The sequence below is a fragment of the Gossypium raimondii genome, chromosome 6, assembly GCF_025698545.1.
Source record: "Gossypium raimondii isolate GPD5lz chromosome 6, ASM2569854v1, whole genome shotgun sequence".
Lineage (NCBI taxonomy): Eukaryota > Viridiplantae > Streptophyta > Magnoliopsida > Malvales > Malvaceae > Gossypium > Gossypium raimondii.
The window spans coordinates 3958163-3977359 of record NC_068570.1 but is presented as its reverse complement, the minus strand read 5'-3'; the positions used below and the strand labels follow the sequence as shown (position 1 = coordinate 3977359).

Sequence of the window (19197 nt, the reverse complement as noted above, 5' to 3'; positions counted from 1 at the left end):
ATCTTTTGTGAACTGTATGCATGGGCACTAATCATATACTATGTGATTTTGTGATTTGCGAATTCGTGACAGTGCAGTGGTACGAGGAAGACTATATTGTTATCTCATAACTTAATCTTGAGAAATGGGTTCTAGTGTTATAAATTGTTCTACTAAACTCTTATCTAAGCATTTTTTTTAGCTTGGGATTAAATATTTTTAATGATGAGTTTTATTTTCACCAAAAATTTCTAAGTTACGTTGTGCCACTCACTACTGTCGTCTCCTTCTCCGCTGCAACCTTCAACTGTCTCTGTTCCGCCGTTGGACAATCTCAGCCAGTTTCAGGTATGTTTTTTCAATCCATTTTATAATCAATCCTACTTATCCATGAAGTTGCTAGTAAATTAAATTTTCTTTTTGGATTTTTGCTCAAAAATTTCCTTTCCTCTTTTGTTTACAAGATATTCTGCTTTAGTAGTATTAGCATGAGATTGCAGCAATCTTGCTTTGAACTGGTATGAATATCCATAAGGATCTCCTATGCTATTGTAGTACATGGAGATACCATTAAACCAAATGTCAACCGCATATGTATTTTATTTTTTTTCTCTTAACAATCTCAAACTATATGAATTAGGGCCAGTTCTTCATTGCTTTTGAAAAGTGTTTTTGAAAAGTTTGATTTAAAATTTGAGTGTTTAGCATTGCTGTCAAAAGTATTTTGAGAAATAAAATGTCCATTTTAGACATGTTATTATCAAGTAACAAATATGCATTTAAATAATATTTAAACTAGTTAATATTAATATATTTTAGTAAGAATATAAAAAATTATTATAACTTATTATTAATATTTTAATATATGAAATATAAATTTTAAATATTTTTAGGAAATAAATATTAATTATTTATAAAATTTAATTAGAATATATAAACTATATTTTAAACATTTAAATATAACCATTAAATATTTTAATTAGTATTTTAAAAATATTTTTTATTTTAATTAATGATTTTAACATAATTGTAATTAAGCATCAAGAAAAAAAATTAAAATACCATGTTATTAGAGGGTTGAAAAATTAATTAAGCACCAAAAGTGCTTTTGGGTAGGAAAAGCTAAAATTTTTAGCTTCTCCTTTTCAGTTCCTTTTTAGAAGTGCTTTTCAAAAGAACTTTTAAAAAGCTAAAAATTTTAACCAAAAGTAGCTTGTTCTTCTTCTCTGTCAAAAGTGTTTTTGGAGTCAAGTATTTTTTTTAAGCAATGAAGAATTGACCCTTAGTGTTTGATTCTTTATAAATACCGAAGAAAAAGTCACTCGAAGTAGTCAGCTTATTAGCAGTATAAGAGGAAGCCTAGCTAAATAAGTATGTAAGAAGCTTCCCTTTAACTTAAGGCTTGAGCTTGCCCTTTTCATAACATCAGATTCGGCCTAGAACGCCTAGCGACTATTACTATAAATAAGAAAAGGCTAGGTGTCCATGCCACCAACCAACTCCTGAAAGTCGCAGCCCAACAAAACAAAGGTGATATCATTGTGATGGATGCTCTCTCCCATTTACTGAATATCATCTTTGACGACGTTTTTTTCTCCTTTTCACACGGGTTTAGAAAAGGTCGGGGTCCGATTTCTTTTTTTTTGGAAGTTCAGGGGTGGGGGCAGGTCGATAGACTAATAAAGTCTGATATCGTTGGGTGTTTTGACAACATCGATCATGAGCTACTAATCAACATAATTCAATCCTACTTGGGAAAGGAAAATCAACCCTTCTTTGATCTTATATTAGCTTTCCTAAAAACTCCAATCGTAGACAAAAAAGGGAGGGATTTAAATAATAACGAAAAAGGCATACCTCAGGGCAGCCCACTTTCCCCTGTTATGATGAAAGATTTAAAGAGAAATATATGAAACATATGAGTTATCGGCATATTAAAATTCTCATAATTTTAGATAACAGATTCGAATAATATATTGACAATATAGTTCATCAAATATTTTAACTCATCAATATCACCTTCCATTGGTTGGTCAGACCTATTCAAATTAGGTAAAAATTTTATAATTTTATTATCTTTTATATATTTATTTTAAAGTTCGATAACTTATATGTTTTACTTCATTAATTTTATAATTTTTTGTTTCCATATTTTCTTATGTCCAAATGGATAGGTAATACACGAGTCTCGTGTTTCTACTGATGCACCTTTATTTTAGAGATTTGTTGATAAGTTTTATTTTATTATAAATCTGGATCACATGATGAAGCTTAAAGAGATTGTGGCGTAATCTTAATAAATGCCTAAATATATTGTAAATGAAATATTCATATTATTGGGCGTTGGCGGTGAAACGTGATCCAATACTTAAATCTATATTCAAGCATACAGAATCGAGTTGTCTAACCAATTCTTATGCTTCTGTAGAACGATACTGCTCTAATGTTTACCGTCATTACAATGACAATATAATACCAAAAGTAAGATTTCAATATTTTTTATTATGTTATTCTATTTATTTATTTTTATTAACTTTTACTTAAATTGTTTATTTTATAGGTTAGCATTATTAATATTTAGAAAAGTTTAGTAGACAATCTGCCAATTGTATCTTCATCTATTTGAAAATTTAATTAATTAGACAATAAGCAATAAAAGTAAGTAACGAATATAGAAAAAAATATATTGTCATTGTAAAATTATTTTTTAATTCATATTAAATTAATTTTATTATTTTAATGTTTTGATATAGGCATTTAGTTTTTCAAATTAATTATTTCTAAAAGTATATGAAATGTAAGTAAGTTGGTTTTCTCTTTAAATATATTTAGAAACTTTCACACCTTAAAATTTGGACTAGAAGTAGGAAAAGAAAAGAATAAAAAATCACGTGATTAAGAGAAAGAAAAGAAAATACGAGTTTTATTGCTTATTGCATATATTTTAAAAATAATTGATTTCAAAAAATTAAGTGCCTATATTAAGATATTAAAATAACAATATTTATTTAATATGAATTAAAAATAATTTTACAATTATAATATATTTTTTATATTTTTTACCTATTTTATTATTTATTGCATAATTAATTAAATCTTTAAATAGATGAAGATACGATTCGGCGCTTGTCTCATCGAGCTTATTCTCAATGTTAATGATGCTAATATATAAAATAAACAATTTAAGTAAAATTTAATAACAAAAGTAAATATTATATCATAATAAAAAATATTGAAATATTATTTTTGGTGTTATATTGTCGTTGTAATAACGGTAAATATTAGAGCAGTACCGTACTACAGTGGTATAGGAATTGGTTGGGCAACTAGATTCTGCATTCTCGAATATAGGTTTAAGCACCATTCACCGTCAACACCCAATCACATGAATATTTCTTTTGTAACATATTTAGACATTTGTTAAGATTACGCTATCAAATCTCTTCACGCTTTATCTTGTGATCCAGATTTATAATAAAATGGAACTTATCAACAGAACTCCAAAATAAAGGCGCATTCAGTAAAAACGCGAGACTTATGTATTTCCTATCCATTTGGACATAGGCAAATAAGTAAATAAAAAAATTATGAAATTAATTAAGTAGAACATATGAGTTATTGAACTTTAAAATAAATATGTATAAGATAACTTACAAGTTTTAAAATTTGAGTTGGTTAAGAAACAACTATAATTCATTCGGCATATTGAAATTTTCATAATTTTAGATAACAGATTCGAATGACATATTGACGATATAGTTTATCAAATATTTCAACTAATCAATATTACCTTCCATTGGTTGGTCAGATGCATTCAAATTGGGTAAAAACTTTACCCCTATTGAAATTAGTGATGAATATAAATTTTATCGGATTTAAGCACTGGATCACGTTTCACCTCCAGCACCCAATCATGAATATTTTTTTTACAATATATTTAAGCATTTGTCAAGATTACGCTACCAAATTTCTTCACGTTTCATCATGTGCTCCAGATATATAATAAAATGGAACTTATCAACAGGTCTCCAAAATAAAGGCGCATATGGGCTAAAAGTAATAAGACCATTTACACGCAATATCCGATAAAGTCTGTATTCATCACTAATTTCGGTGGGGGTGTAAAATTTTTACCCAATTTGAATGCATTTGACCAACCAATGGAAGGTGATATTGATGAGTTGAAATATTTGATTAACTAAATCGTTAATATTACATTTGAATTTGTTATCCAAAATTATGAGAATTTCAATATGCCGAATGAATTATCATTGTTTTTTAGTCAGCTCAAATTTTAAAACTTGTAATTTATCTTTTATTTATTTATTTTAAAGTTCGATAACTCGTATGTTTTACTTTCTTAATTTTTAGTTTACATATTTTCCTATGTCCAAATGGATAAGGAATATACGAGTCTCGCATTTTTATTGGATGCATTTTTAGTTTGGAAACCTATTAATAAGTTATATTTTATTATAAATCTGGATCACATGATGTAGCGTGAAAAGATTTTGTGGCGTAATATTGACAAATGCCTAAATATATTGCAAAAGAAATATTCATATTATTGGGTGTTGGCGGTGAAATGTGATCCGATGGTTAAATCTATATTTGAGTATGCAAAATCTAGTTGTCCAATCAATTTTTATGCATTTGTAGTGCGGTACTGCTTTAATGTTTACCGTCAATACAATAACAATATAATACCAAAAGTAAGATTTCAATTTTTTTTACTATGTTATTCTATTTATTTTTTTATTAACTTTTACTTAACTTGTTTATTTTATAGATTAGCGTTATTAATATTTAGAATAAGTTGAGTAGCAATGCTGAATCGTATCTTCATCTATTTAAAAGTTTAATTAATTAGGCAAAAATAATAAAAGTAGGCAACGAATATAGAAAATTATTTTGTCATTGTAAAATTATTTTTAATTCATATTAAATTAATATTATTATTTTAATATTTTGATATAGGCATCCAGTTTTTTAAAATTAATTATTTCGAAATATATGAAAGGTAAGGAAGTCGGTTTTCTCTTTAAATATATTTAAAATTGTCACACTTCAAAATTTGGACTATAAATAGGAAAAGAAAAGAATAAAAAATCACGTGATTAAGAGAAAGAAAAGAAAATACGAGTTTTATTGCTTATTGCATATATTTTAGAAATAATTGATTTGAAAAAGCGAGTGCCTATATCAAGATATTAAAATAACAATATTTAGTTAATATGAATTAAAAAAATAATTTTACAATGATAATATAAATTTTTATATTCTTTACCTACTTTTATTGCTTATTGCATAATTAATTAAATATTTAAATAGTTGAAGATATGGTTCGGCGTTGTCTACTCAACTTATTCTTAATGTTAATGATGTTAATCTATAAAATAAATAATTTAAGTAAAAATTAATAAGAAAAGTAAATATAATATCAGAATTAAAAAATATTGAAATATTGTTTTTGGTGTAGGATCGTACTACAGTGGTGTAGGAATTGGTTGGGTAATTGGATTCTACATTCTCGAATATAGATTTAAGCACCGGATCACGTTTTATCGCCAACACCCAATCATATAAATATTTTTTTTGCAACATATTTAGGCATTTGTTAAGATTACGTCACCAAATCTCTTTATGCTTCATCATGTGATCAATATTTATAATAAAATGGAACTAATTAACAGGTCTCCAAAATAAAGGCGCATTCAGTAGAAACGCAAGACTCATGTATTTTCTATCCATTTGGACATAGGCAAATAAGTAAATAAAAAAAATTATGAAATTAATTAAGTAAAACATACAAGTTATCGAACTTTAAAATAAATATATGAAAGATAACTTATAAGTTTTGAAATTTGAGCTGGTTAAGAAACAATAATAATTAATTCTGCATATTGAAATTTTTATAATTTTGGATAACAGATTCGAATGACATATTAGCGATGTAGTTCATCAATATCACTTTCAATTGGTTTTTCAGATGCATTCAAATTTAGTAAAAATTTTATCCCAGCGAAATTAGTGATGGATATAAACTTTATCGGATTTTGCGTGTAAATGCTCTTATTTTTTTAGCTCATATACAAGCCACATCGTTTGAGATCTTACCGAAATCCTCGCTAATGTAATTAAAACGTTCACGCTGATTTCGGTTACTATTTTTCCACCTCCATCTTTTCTTTGAAATATATTATAATATTTTTAGAATATTCTACTGCAACCAGCCATTAATCTTGATACCGTAAAGGATGATGATTGGATATTAAGTTGTCATCATCCTGTACGGTATCAAGATAAATGGCTGGTTGCAATAGTATATTCTAAAAATATTTTAATATATTTTAGAGAAAAGATGGAGAGGTAGGAAAATAGTAACCGAAATCAACGTGAATGATTCAATTACATTAGTGAAGATATCAGTAAGATCTTAAAATATGTGGCTTGTATATGGGTTAAAAATAATAAGAGCATTTACACGTAAGATCCGATAAAGTCTATATTTATCACTAATTTCGCTAGGAGTAAAGTTTTTACCCAATTTGAATGCATTTGACCAACAAATGGAAGGTGTTATTGATGAGTTGAAATATTTGATTAACTACATCTTTAATATTGCATTCGAATCTGTTATCCAAAATTATTAAAATTTCAATATCCCGAATTAATTATCATTATTTTTAACCAGCTCAAATTTCAAAACTTTTCGATTATCTTTATATATTTATTTTAAAGTTCGTAACTCATATATTTTACTTTATTAATTTCATAAATTTTTTTGTTTACATATTTGCATATGTCTAAATGGATAGGGAATACATAAGTCTCGTGTTTCTACTGTATGTACTTTTATTTTGGAGACCTATTGATAAGTTCTATTTTATTATAATCTAAATCAAATAATAAAGCGTGAAGAGATTTGGTGGCATAATCTTGACAAATGCCTAAATTTGTTGCAAAAGAAATATTTATATGATTGAGTGTTGGCGATGTAGTTGTCTAACCAATTCTTATGCCTCTGTAGTATGGTACTCCTCTAATGTTTACAGTCATTACAATGACAATATAACACAAAAAGTAAGATTATAATATTTTTTATTATGTTATTCTATTTACTTTTGTTATTAACTTTTACATAAATTATTTATTTTATAAATTAACATTATTAACATTGAGAATAAGTTGAGTGACAACTGCTAGAATCGTATCTTCATTTATTTGAAAGTTTAATTAATTAGGTAATAAGTAATAAAAGCGAATATCTAATATAGAAAATTATTGTCATTGTAAAATTATTTTTTAATTTATATTAAATTAATATTATTATTTTAATATTTTGATATAAGCATTCAATTTTTTCAAATTAATTATTTCTGAAAATATATGAAAAGTAAGGAAGTTGGTTTTTTTAAATATATTTAGAAACTGTCACACCTCAAAATATGGACTAGAAGTAGGAAAAGAAAAGAATAAAAGAATCATGTGATTAAGAGAAAAAAAGAAAATGAGTTTTATTACTTATTGCATATATTTTAGAAATAATTAATTTAGAAAAATTAAATGCCTATATTAAGGCATTAAAATAATAATAATTATTTAGTATGAATTAAAAAATAATTTTACAATGATAATATAATTTTTTATATTCCTTACCTACTTTTATTGCTTATTGCATTATTAATTAAATCTTTAAATAGATGAAGATATGATTCGGCGATTGCTTACTCAACTTATTCTTAATGCTAATGATGCTAATTTATAAAATAAACAATTTAAGTAAAAATTAATAACAAAAATAAATAGAAAATCATAATAAAAAATATTAAAAATATTACTTTTGGTGTTATATTGTCGTTGTAACAACGGTAAACATTAGAGCAGTACCGTATTACAGAGGTATAGGAATTGGTTGGGTAACTAGATTCTGCATTCTCGAATATAGATTTAAGCACTGGATCACGTTTCATCTCCAACACCCAATCATATGAATATTTCTTTTGCAAAATATTTAGGCATTTGTCAAGATTACGCCACCAAATCTCTTCACGCTTCATCATGTGATCCAGGTTTATAATAAAATTGAACTTATCAATAGGTCTCCAAAATAAATGCGCATCCAGTAGAAACGTGGGACTCATGTATTTCCTATCCATTTGGACATAGGCAAATAAAAAAATTTATAAAATTAATGAAGTAGAATATATGAGTTATCGAACATTAAAATAAATATATGAAAGATAACTTATAAGTTTTAAAATTTGAGCTGATTAAGAAATAATTATAATTGATCCGGCATATTGAAATTCCAATGCAATATTGACGATGTAGTTTATCAAATATTTCAACTCATCAATATTACCTTCTATTTGTTGGTCAAATGTATTCAAAATGGGTAAAAACTTTACCCCCACCGAAATTAGTGATGAGTATAAATTTTATTCGATTTTGCGTGTAAATGCTCTTATTATTTATAGCCTATATACAAGCCTAATCTTTTAAGATCTTATTGAAATCCTTTTTAGTGTAATTGAACCATTTACGTTGATTTCGGTTACTACTTTCCCACCTCTCCATGCTTTTTCTAAAATATGTTACACTATTTTAAAATATTCTAATGCAATCAGCCGTTTATCTTGATACCGTACAAGATGATGACTGGAATATTTTAAAAATATTATAACATATTTTAGAGAAAAGATGAAGAGTTGGGAAAATAATAACCGAAATCAGCGTAAATGGTTTAATTACATTAGAGAGGATTTCGGTAAGATCTTAAAAAATGTGACTTGTATATGGGTTAAAAATAATAAGAGCATTTACACGCAAGATCGGATAAAGTCTATATTCATCACTAATTTCGGTGGGGGTAAAGTTTTTACCCAATTTAAATGCATCTGACCAAACAATAGAATGTGATATTAATGAGTTGAAATATTTGATGAACTATATCGTCAATATTGCATTCGAATCTGTCATCCAAAATTATGAGAATTTTAATATGCCGAATGAATTATAATTGTTTCTTAACCAGCTTAAATTTCAAAACTTGTAAGTTATCTTTCATATATTTATTTTAAAGTTCGATAACTTATATGTTCTACTTCATTAATTTCACAAAATTTTTTTATTTGCCTATCACCAAATGGATAGGAAATACATGAGTCCCGTGTTTCTACTGGATGCGTCTTTATTTTGGAGATCTGTTGATAAGTTCTATTTTATTATAAATCTGGATCACATTATGAAGCGTGAAGAGATTTAGTGGCGTAATCTTTACAAATGCTCAAATATTTTGCAAAAGAAATATTTATATGATTGGGTGTTGGCGGTGAAACGTGATCCGGTGCTTAAATCTATATTCGAGAATGCAGAATCTAGTTACCCAACCAATTTCTATGCCTTTGTAATACTGTATTGCTCTAATGTTTACCGTTATTACAACGATAATATAACACCAAAAGTAATATTTCAATATTTTTTATTATGATATTCTATTTACTTTTGTTATTAATTTTTACTTAAATTGTTTATTTTATAGATTAGTATTATTAACATTAAGATTAAGTTGAGTAGGCAACTTCCAGAACTATATTTTCATCTATTTAAAGGTTTAATTAATAATACAATAAGCAATAAAAATAGGTAAGGAATATAGAAAAATTATATTGTCATTGTAAAATTATTTTTTAATTCATATTAAATTAATATTATTATTTTAATGTTTTGATATTATTTACGAAAATATATGAAAGGTAAGTAAGTTAGTTTTCTCTTTAATGTATTTAGAAACTATCACATCCCAAAATTTGGACTAGAAGTAGGAAAAGAAAAGAAAATTTGAGGTGTGACGGTTTCTAAATATATTTACAGAGAAAACCAACTTCCTTACTTTTCATATATTTTCGAAATAATGCCTACATCAAGACATTAAAATAATATTTATTTAATATAAATTAAAAATAATTTTACAAAACCAACTTCCTTACTTTTCATATATTTTCGAAATAATGCCTACATCAAGACATTAAAATAATATTTATTTAATATAAATTAAAAATAATTTTACAATGATAATATAATTTTATTATATTCCTTACCTACTTTTATTGCTTATTGCATATTTAATTAAATCTTTAAATAGATGAATATACAGCTCGGTCATTACCTACTCAACTTATTCTCAATGTTAATCTATAAAATAAACAATTTAAGTAAAAAATAATAACAAAAGTAAATATAATATCATAATAAAAAAATATTGAAATATTAGTTTTGGTATTATATTGTTGTTGTAATGACGGTAAACAGTACCGTACTACAGTGGGATAGGAATTGGTTAGACAACTAGATTTTGCATTCTCGAATATAGATTTAAGCACCGAATCATGTTTCACTGCCAACACCCAATTATATGAATATTTCTTTTGCAACATATTTAAGCATTTGTTAAGATTATGCCACCAAATCTCTTCACGCTTCATTATGTGATCCAGATTTATAATAAAATAGAACTTATCAACAGGTCTCCAAAATAATGGCGCATCCAGTAGAAACGCAACTCATGTATTTCCTATCCATTTATACATAGGCAAGTAAAAAAATTATGAAATTAATGAAGTAGATCATATGAGTTATTAAACTTTAAAATAAATATATTAAAGATAACTTACAAGTTTTGAAGTTTGAGCTGGTTAAGAAACAATAATAATTCATTCGGCATATTGAAATTCTCATAATTTTGGATAATAGATTCGAATGCAATATTGACGACATAGTTTATCAAATATTTCAACTCATTAATATCACATTTCATTGTTTGGTCAGATGCATTCAAATTAGGTAAAAACTTTACCCCATCGAAATTAGTGATGAATATAGACTTTATCGGATCTTACGTGTAAATGCTCTTATTATTTTTAGCTCATATACAAGCCATATCGTTTAAGATCTTACCGAAATCCTTACTAATGTAATTAAAACCTTCACGCTGATTTCGGTTACTACTTTCCCACCTCTCCATCTTTTCTTTAAAATATATTATAATGTTTTTAGAATATTTTACTGCAACTAGCCATTAATCTTGATTACGTAAAGGATAATGACTGGATATTAAGTTGTGATCATCTTAAACGATATCAAGATGAATGGCTGGTTGTACTAGAATATTCTATAAATATTGTAACATATTTTGGAGAAAAGATAGAGAGGTGGAAAAATAGTAACCGAAATCAACGTAAATGGTTAAATTACATTGGGTATAAAACTTGGTGCGTTGGGTATAAAACAAGTAAGGAATTGAAACTTGGTGCGTTGGGTATAAAACTTCTGCAGTATGTAGCATCATTTCACAATGGTAAAATTTATAGCCCAATTAAAGGGTAAATGATATTTGCTCATCGACATTACATGATAGATTAAAAGTAGTGTGGTCATGAGTCATTTGTATTTGTGATAAATGATTTAATTACTAATTGTTAGCAATTGACTTTTCATAAAAGAAGATGTAATACTTACCGTGAGATAAAATATGATCATATTGGGAGAATTAATTTATCCCAAAGAGATTGAGAATATTCTATAAGTTTAACTCAATAAGGTCATTGGACAAGCACTCCATGAGTGACTTTCATAATGGTATATAATACGGGAGAGCTTAATCATGATATTTTAGTGGAATGACTTTTTCATTGAATAATGTTATAGTTAATAGGCAAAAAATTGGAATTTAATTACAAATTATGTGAGCCTAATTATATATGTTCAATCGGTCCCTCTCTAGCTCGAGATAACCAGAAACAAATTGCATGCAGAACCAATAATATGGAATGAATGAAAATGATGAATTAAGAAAAATAGATCTCATGTATCACTATCCGCAATAAATGCATTTTCTTGCTAAGTACAAAAATAACATAGGAATTAATTTGATTTATTCAATTATTATTTATTTAATTACAAGTAAATTGTTAGAGTTTGAAGTATGAATTAAATTAATTAGTCACCCTAGATTTGTTGAATAGAGCAATTAAATATAGTTTCTCATAAATTTTGATATGATAAAGTTGAAATGACTTTTGTGGAATTAGAATTAGGTTTAGAAAATAATTTAATTGAAAAATTAATTAATTAATATTTTAGAAATTAGATTTTGTGTTCGATAAATTATAAATGTTGGATTAAAGTGTAAGAAACACATAAACTTAGAACCAATACAAAAAAAAAAAACCCAACTTGGCCTTATACCATGTAAGTGGCGGCAAACCCTTTTGTTTTACTAAGATTGTCGCCACCCCCTATACTATAGTTATTTTTATTAAAATATTATTTTTTAATTAGATATTATTCAAATAGAAATTTTATACGTTTTCTTTATAAATAAGAACTACTAGTTATACAATTTATACACACATCATATAATTTGGTTATTCTGCGAGAAAATAGTAAAAAATTATTTAACAAGAATAAATTCTATTTTCTAGGAAAAATATATTGTTACTAGTGAAAAAGAGGAATTAACTTACCTACTGAAAGTTAATTAAAAGTTTTCATTTAGAGATTTGATTTGTGTTGCTCAAGCCTACACTCGTGGCAATTCATGATTCAAGGATAGTGAAGAAGGTAGTTCGGTTAAAAGTCAAGATCGACTTAATCGCCTCGTACAAAGCACATGTACTATTTCGGTCAATAAATTTATTATTATAAATAACAAAATGGCTCAATTTTAGAAAAAAAATGAACTTTTATTGTATCAAAAATAACCATTTTCTTAATCAAATTTTCCAACAGAATTTGTTATGAAAAACTTAGTTGTTGGATTGCATAAGCTATCCTTTAATATGTTAAAGGAAAATATAAGAGAGCTTTATTCAAACCTAAGAATGTACTTTTTGTTAGAAATTGTGCCCTTAGCCCAATTATTTCACCGCAATTTATTTGTAATATTTTTAACTATTTTGAACTAATAAAATTTTCACATGACTATTTAATATTTTTGTATTTTATTCTCAATAGTTTTTGCATGAAAAGTAAAATGAAGAAACAAATATTTAATCACCGATTATCTAAGATTTAATTATTATTAATTTGCATTTCGTGAATTGATTATAATGCAAAAGAAACTTATATTATTAGTTCATTTAAATGATACGTAGTCATCGAAAGAGGAAATGACTCATGTTAGGATTATTATGTCCTCTATAATTCTAACTGGGGACATAACTTCTCTTGACTATTATAAATAAAGACATAGATGAGATTGCATAGATTACAATACATTAACGGGACCCGAATTAAAATATTTCTAAATCCATTTATGGATTAATTCAGTTAGACATTTATAATGAAATTTACCTAAATTTTGAATAAGAAATTAATAATGTTGAATAAAATAAGAAGTTCGACAAAGTAGGTTCTATCTCAGTACTATGCATACTTGAAGCTGATTGTGGTTGTGTTTGATTTTGTTCTTAAACCTTATTACTTTATTGGATATTTATGCACTTTGTTGGATTGATTTAAAGAAGATCATATGGTGAGAAGAAGTCTCTTTGACATCTTTGTCAAAAAAGGGAGATTATGACAGTAAATTGTAACGATTCTTAATTTTATCGACATCGATAAATTCAATTTTAGGGTTAAATTTCTTAAAACAAGTCACTGGAAATTGGTATAGTCCATTTCGGTGTGAATCATTTAGCGGAAGTAACTTGGGTCAATTGATAATTATAGTACATGGACTAAACTGAAAAGTGGTTTTAATTGGGGAATTAAAAATATATATTTAAGGGGCTTGAGTATAATTATGTCGAGGACTTTAGTAGTAATAAAATCATTGTTAATTCATGTTAATATTTAAGTAAAAGCCATATCAATCGTTTTCCACAAACTAATATTATGGGTCGATTAACCCATGGATTAGTGAAATAATTATGTCAAGCGTTATGCTAATTATGCATATAAATATGAAAGTAGTCGGATGAAAGAGAAAATTCAGTTCTCTTCTTCCTTAATCGGCTAAGACAAACAAACAAAAGAAAGAATTCTTCATCAAGCCACCATTGCTGCACCTTGCATCAAGCATTAGCGAGTTGTTTTCTTTGAATTTCAATAGGATTTTTGTTAATAGCGAATAATTATTAAGAACCCATTAGTTAATCTAGTGAATTAGTGAGCTTTGATATGGTTTTCCGTTGATGGAAAAACTTGAGAATATTTGAGGTTAAAGATTTAATTTCATGCATGTTGATATTAATTAAGATCATGGTAGAATATGTTAAAATTTTAGTAAAAGTGTTAAATTAAGCTTGAATCAACCTTAGAAAATTGATAAATTATGTGTTATTAATGACTTAATTGTAAGGGATGAAAACTTGAGGTTTGATAATAAAAAATGGTTGTAGGAAGTTCTTGTACTATATTTGTTAGTTATATTTAAATTTGATTCGGTGAATTGTGAGGTACGAGTGTTTCCAATATAAGGGCTTGTATCATCATGCTTTTATGTCTGAATTGTATAATTAATTAATTTCCAGTATTCAATTTTTTCGTACATAACTAAAGACAACACTGGGACATCGAAAGGCAAAGGGAAAGCCAAGGGCATTGACAAATAGATAATCTAATTTGTACTCTCACAATTTGAGTTCATTAAATGTTCAACTCGTACAATATTCAAAAATGGTAAACTATCAATGAGATTGTATTTTAAAGGTACGTATATACCCAACTATGTGTTTTGCGATCATTTGGTAAATTGAATATATATGTATATGCTTTCTTGATGATATGTCTTTAATTATGAAATTGCCATATTAACGTTGTTGGATAGAGTAACGGGTATAGTTGGCATGTCATAGGGTCTATTGCTATAATTCTCTAATTTCTTGAGGGTCGAGAACAAATTGTCATCGCCAGCTCAAATTTGTTGAGAGTAAGAGCATATTCTGGTGTGATTGGTAGGATTGGTGCATTTATGTATGGTCAGCACTTCGGTGCAGATACTGGCGTGTTGGTGGATTTATCCGAATATCCGTTTTTGAGTTCGATTATGTTAATAGAGGCTAAAATGTGAAATTATATGTTAAACATTTGTATAGTAAAATTTGATAATAATGGAAATATGATATATGAAATTGATATGGTAAAAATAAATGCAAATACCTTGAAGATAATGTGATTTGTAAGCAAGTATGAACATGTTGGAATGATAAATGATTATGAATCTTCTAAAGGAATAGTGGTTTATAGGTATATGCATATTAATGTTGTTATTGAAATGGGTAATGAATAATATATTTAATCTTTTTACTTATTTGTTTATTCAATGTTATTACGTTTATAATTGAATTCAAATCATATTAGTATCATTGAGTATGTATTATTTAGCGTATGGTTATATTTGTTTTTGTGCGCAGATCTCAGGCAGAAGCTTTAGTAAACTCGAGATGAAGCATTCATTTTCATCAGCTTAACTCAAATCATTTCGTTGCAATTTTGTATATATATAAATGTTTTGAGTCGTATAGCATGTAACTAGGTTGATGGGCTTGTAACTTAAAAAAGTTCAATTATTTTAATAGTTTAGCTTATAATGTTAACATGGTTGAATTTTATTTTTTGATTATTAACTATTTATGATTGATTATATAGGCTTGAATGTGCAAATTAGTTTATTAAGTATTGATGTGTTGGATGCTATGATTAATCTACTAAAAATCATACTTATATCTCTTAATAGGTGATAAAATAAAACCTAATAATTTTACAAAGTCAACTCACTAAGAAATTTTCTTTCAAATAATTCCATCAAATTGTGGCAGTCTAATAAATATTTCTTTAAACAATCAAAACAGGGAATTTATGGCTAGAACTTCAATTTCCATCCTCCATTTTCCCCAATTTTTGTTCTCTTATGTTTTTTCTCGTATCTTTGTTTTTAATCCACCTATTGCAGTTTTATTTTAAAGATAATTAGATTTTATTTTGAGTTGGGTATTACAATTGAAGAAAGCGAGGTAGGTTTTCACAGAACATACTCATCCATCCTTTGAGTTCTACATTTAAGTTAATTCAAGGTAGGATTAATGGAGGCTGGTCAAGTAGATTCAATTAAAAGAAAATCACTCCATGAAATACAAGTGATAGTTGATATAGGTATGGCCCTTTAGAGAAAAAGAATGGGGAAGACATTAAAATTTGAGAGCATTAATACATGGATTAGCGAATCCTTTAATTGATGTAGGACTAATATGAGACAATAGGCCTTGGATTAATAGCAATAGGGAGGGTGTTGAAAGCTTCGAAAGGCTTAGCTCTTTGAAGGACCCAATCAATATTAGAGGATCAAACCTTTGAAAAGATGATACTAGAATACAATTTATGATAAACTGTTACAGACAATTATCGGAAACAACTCTTGTTGCCCTACCAACAAGCTAGTAGCAATTCTCAAGGAAAAAGGTAATTAAGAGTACAAAAATGCTAATCCATTAACTCCATTATAACTACACAACAGCTAAAGAAACAACATTAGAGCAAATACCAAACGTTTCTAAGGTGGTATCTTAGATGAAGATCGAGAGTCCTAGATGGGACTAGATGTGGTCGAACACCGGTGAGAAACAGCAGTGCATGGTTGGCCTAGATTTTGGATTGATATTTAAACATGAAACACCGACTCCGGGATGAATACGAGTTTGTTCACAACTTCGGTGGTGGAGGCGAAAGACTTTGATCTAACACATTGTTTAGTGGAATGCTTTCTCTTTGTTAAAATTGATAGATTAGAGAGAAATTCACCGGATATGCCCGACTATCAACTCCAATGCCAAAGACACCAAAACTAAACACATCACATTTTTCAAGAACTTGCATGGTGTAGGAAAGCTCGCAAAGAAAAAGAAATAATAGTTGATAACAAATATTATCCTCTATGCTATGTCATCTATGGAAGTAAAATGAAAAATCACACGTGCAATGTATCCGTATGTTCCAGAATATTACTCCAATTGGATGAGTCCGGATTGAGAAGCTTAGCGGTGCCAAAGTCCGAAAGGTGAGCTTCATACTCCAAATCAAGCAAAATGTTGTTGCTTGTTATATCTCGATGAACAATGGGCGGTGAACAGGTCATGGTGCAAATAGGAGAGGCATTAACAACACCTTTGACAATATTCACCCTCTTGTTCCATCCAATTTCTTAGATTCTTCATTCTTCGAGAACTGAAGCCAAGCTACCCTTTCAAGGTACTTGTATACTAAAAGGAATGACTGCAGAGGAACAAAACCGTAGAACTTCGCGATATTTACGTGTCTTGTTTCTACTAATGCCCTTACCTCATTTAGGAACTGTCTCGATCGCCATTTCACCCAGATGCAACGAATGGAATTTCTTCACAGCTACAACATCTCTCGATGATGACTCTGCTTTGTATACGCTTCCATATCCTCCTTCCCAATGCAATATTGAGCATCAAAATCTTTGGTGGCTCTAATGATCTCTTTATACAATATTCTTCCATTAAAGGAAGTTACAGAGAAAAATATTCCATCACTTGCATTGCTTTGTCTTTCTTCATCTGTATCTTTCTTCCTCTTGAAGGCAAACAACAAAGCCATTGATGATATCAAGAGACAAGAAACCGATAAAAGAGAGAACATAACTACTAAAAAGGTTTTGTTGTTGTTGTGACCCTTCTTAGAAAAAGGTGTGCAAGGCGGTAATCCTCTAGCATTGCTGTTGGAACAATGGCAAAGAACAAAAGAAATGAAGTTGCAAAACAAATTTGCAAAACAAAGCAAGAAGTATCGAAGCAAAAGAGAACAAGCAAAGCAAAAACAAGGAACAAAATGAATATTCAAAGAAATTGTAATCGAACATCATCATCTTTCATTCAAAATTTGAATATATAAAAGAGTTACAAATTTGATTCATTTGACAGCTTACCTAATGACATAACTGCTCCCACTTAAACTAAACTAATACAAGCTTAAGTCAAATACAAAATAAGTGACATATCGCCTTTTACATCATCAATCCAATCACAAACTTAATCCAACTAACTTTGGAAACTAGTTAAAGTTGAACTAAACTAAATTACAAAAGAACAAAACATCCAAAGTTGATTGCTTCATCTGGTTCAGCTTCAGTCTTGCACACCAAGCTCGACAGCCAACCATGCTGCTGGCCACATGTTGCTTTGCAGTCCAGCTTTCAACACTCCTCCTTGGACTGTAAGCAACACATACCAATTCCATTTCTCAATACATCAAACCTAGCAGCTCCTAAGGGCTTAGTCAGCATATCAGCTAATTGTGCCCCTGAGCTACAATGAACAAGGCTGATCTCTTTTGTTTGTTCAGCCTCTCGAACAAAGTGTAACTTTATCTTAAAATGTTTAGTTTTCCCATGAAACACGTGGTTCTTAGCTATAGCAATCTGCGATTGATTGTCCACCCAAATTTCGGTTGCTTGACTTGTGTTTCATTAAGGTCTGAAGCAATTTCTGAGCCAAATGGCTCGATTGATCTTCTGCATTTGCAATGTACTCTGCTTCACCGTGGATCGAGCAACAACAGTTGTTTGCTTTTGAACTCCAAAAAACATCCCGATCCAAGTGTAAAGAAGTATCCCGAGGTACTCTTCATGTCATCAAGGATCCCGCCTACCACCGCCGAGTAGCCTTCTAGTTTCAGTTCCTTTCCACTTCCAAACATTACACCAAAGTTAGCTGTGCCTTTGATGTATCTAAGAACCCTTTGGCGACCTTCAAATGCGCCTCATTACAAAGAATGCATGAACCTTGATAGCGAGACTAACACCAAACATAATGTCCGCCTAGTTGTCATTAGATACAACAAGCAACCTATTAGGCTTCGATAATGCCTCTCATCAACCCTTTGCTGATCACCATTGCTTGTCAATTTTTCACCTTGGGCCACAGGTGTGCTGACTGCTTTACAGTTATGCATGCAAAATTTGTCTAGGATCTTCAAAGCAAATGAGTGTTGGCTGATGAAGATACCTCGATCAGACTGGTGAACCTCCATGCCAAGGAAGTAAGTCATGATCCCCAAGTCAGTCATCTCAAACACTTGCTGCATTTGGACCTTGAACTCATCAATGAGCTCAACTTTGCTCCCTGTCACTAACAAGTCATCCACATACAAGGAGACAATCAGCAATGTTTCAAATTCTGACCTCTTAACATACAT

The 19197-nt window shown here is 28.6% G+C and overlaps 1 protein-coding gene and 1 long non-coding RNA gene across 2 annotated transcripts in view; one reads left to right on the top strand and one right to left on the bottom strand.

Annotated features, from left to right (window-relative positions):
• The window catches only part of LOC105771670 (MDIS1-interacting receptor like kinase 2), a 61084-nt gene that overhangs the window by 14465 nt on the left and 27422 nt on the right, over positions 1 to 19197 (bottom strand). The window lies entirely within an intron of this gene.
• LOC128041875 (uncharacterized) lies at positions 273 to 15628 on the top strand. The gene is made up of 2 exons (XR_008196834.1): positions 273 to 327; positions 15399 to 15628. It is a non-coding gene; the product is annotated as an uncharacterized LOC128041875 (long non-coding RNA).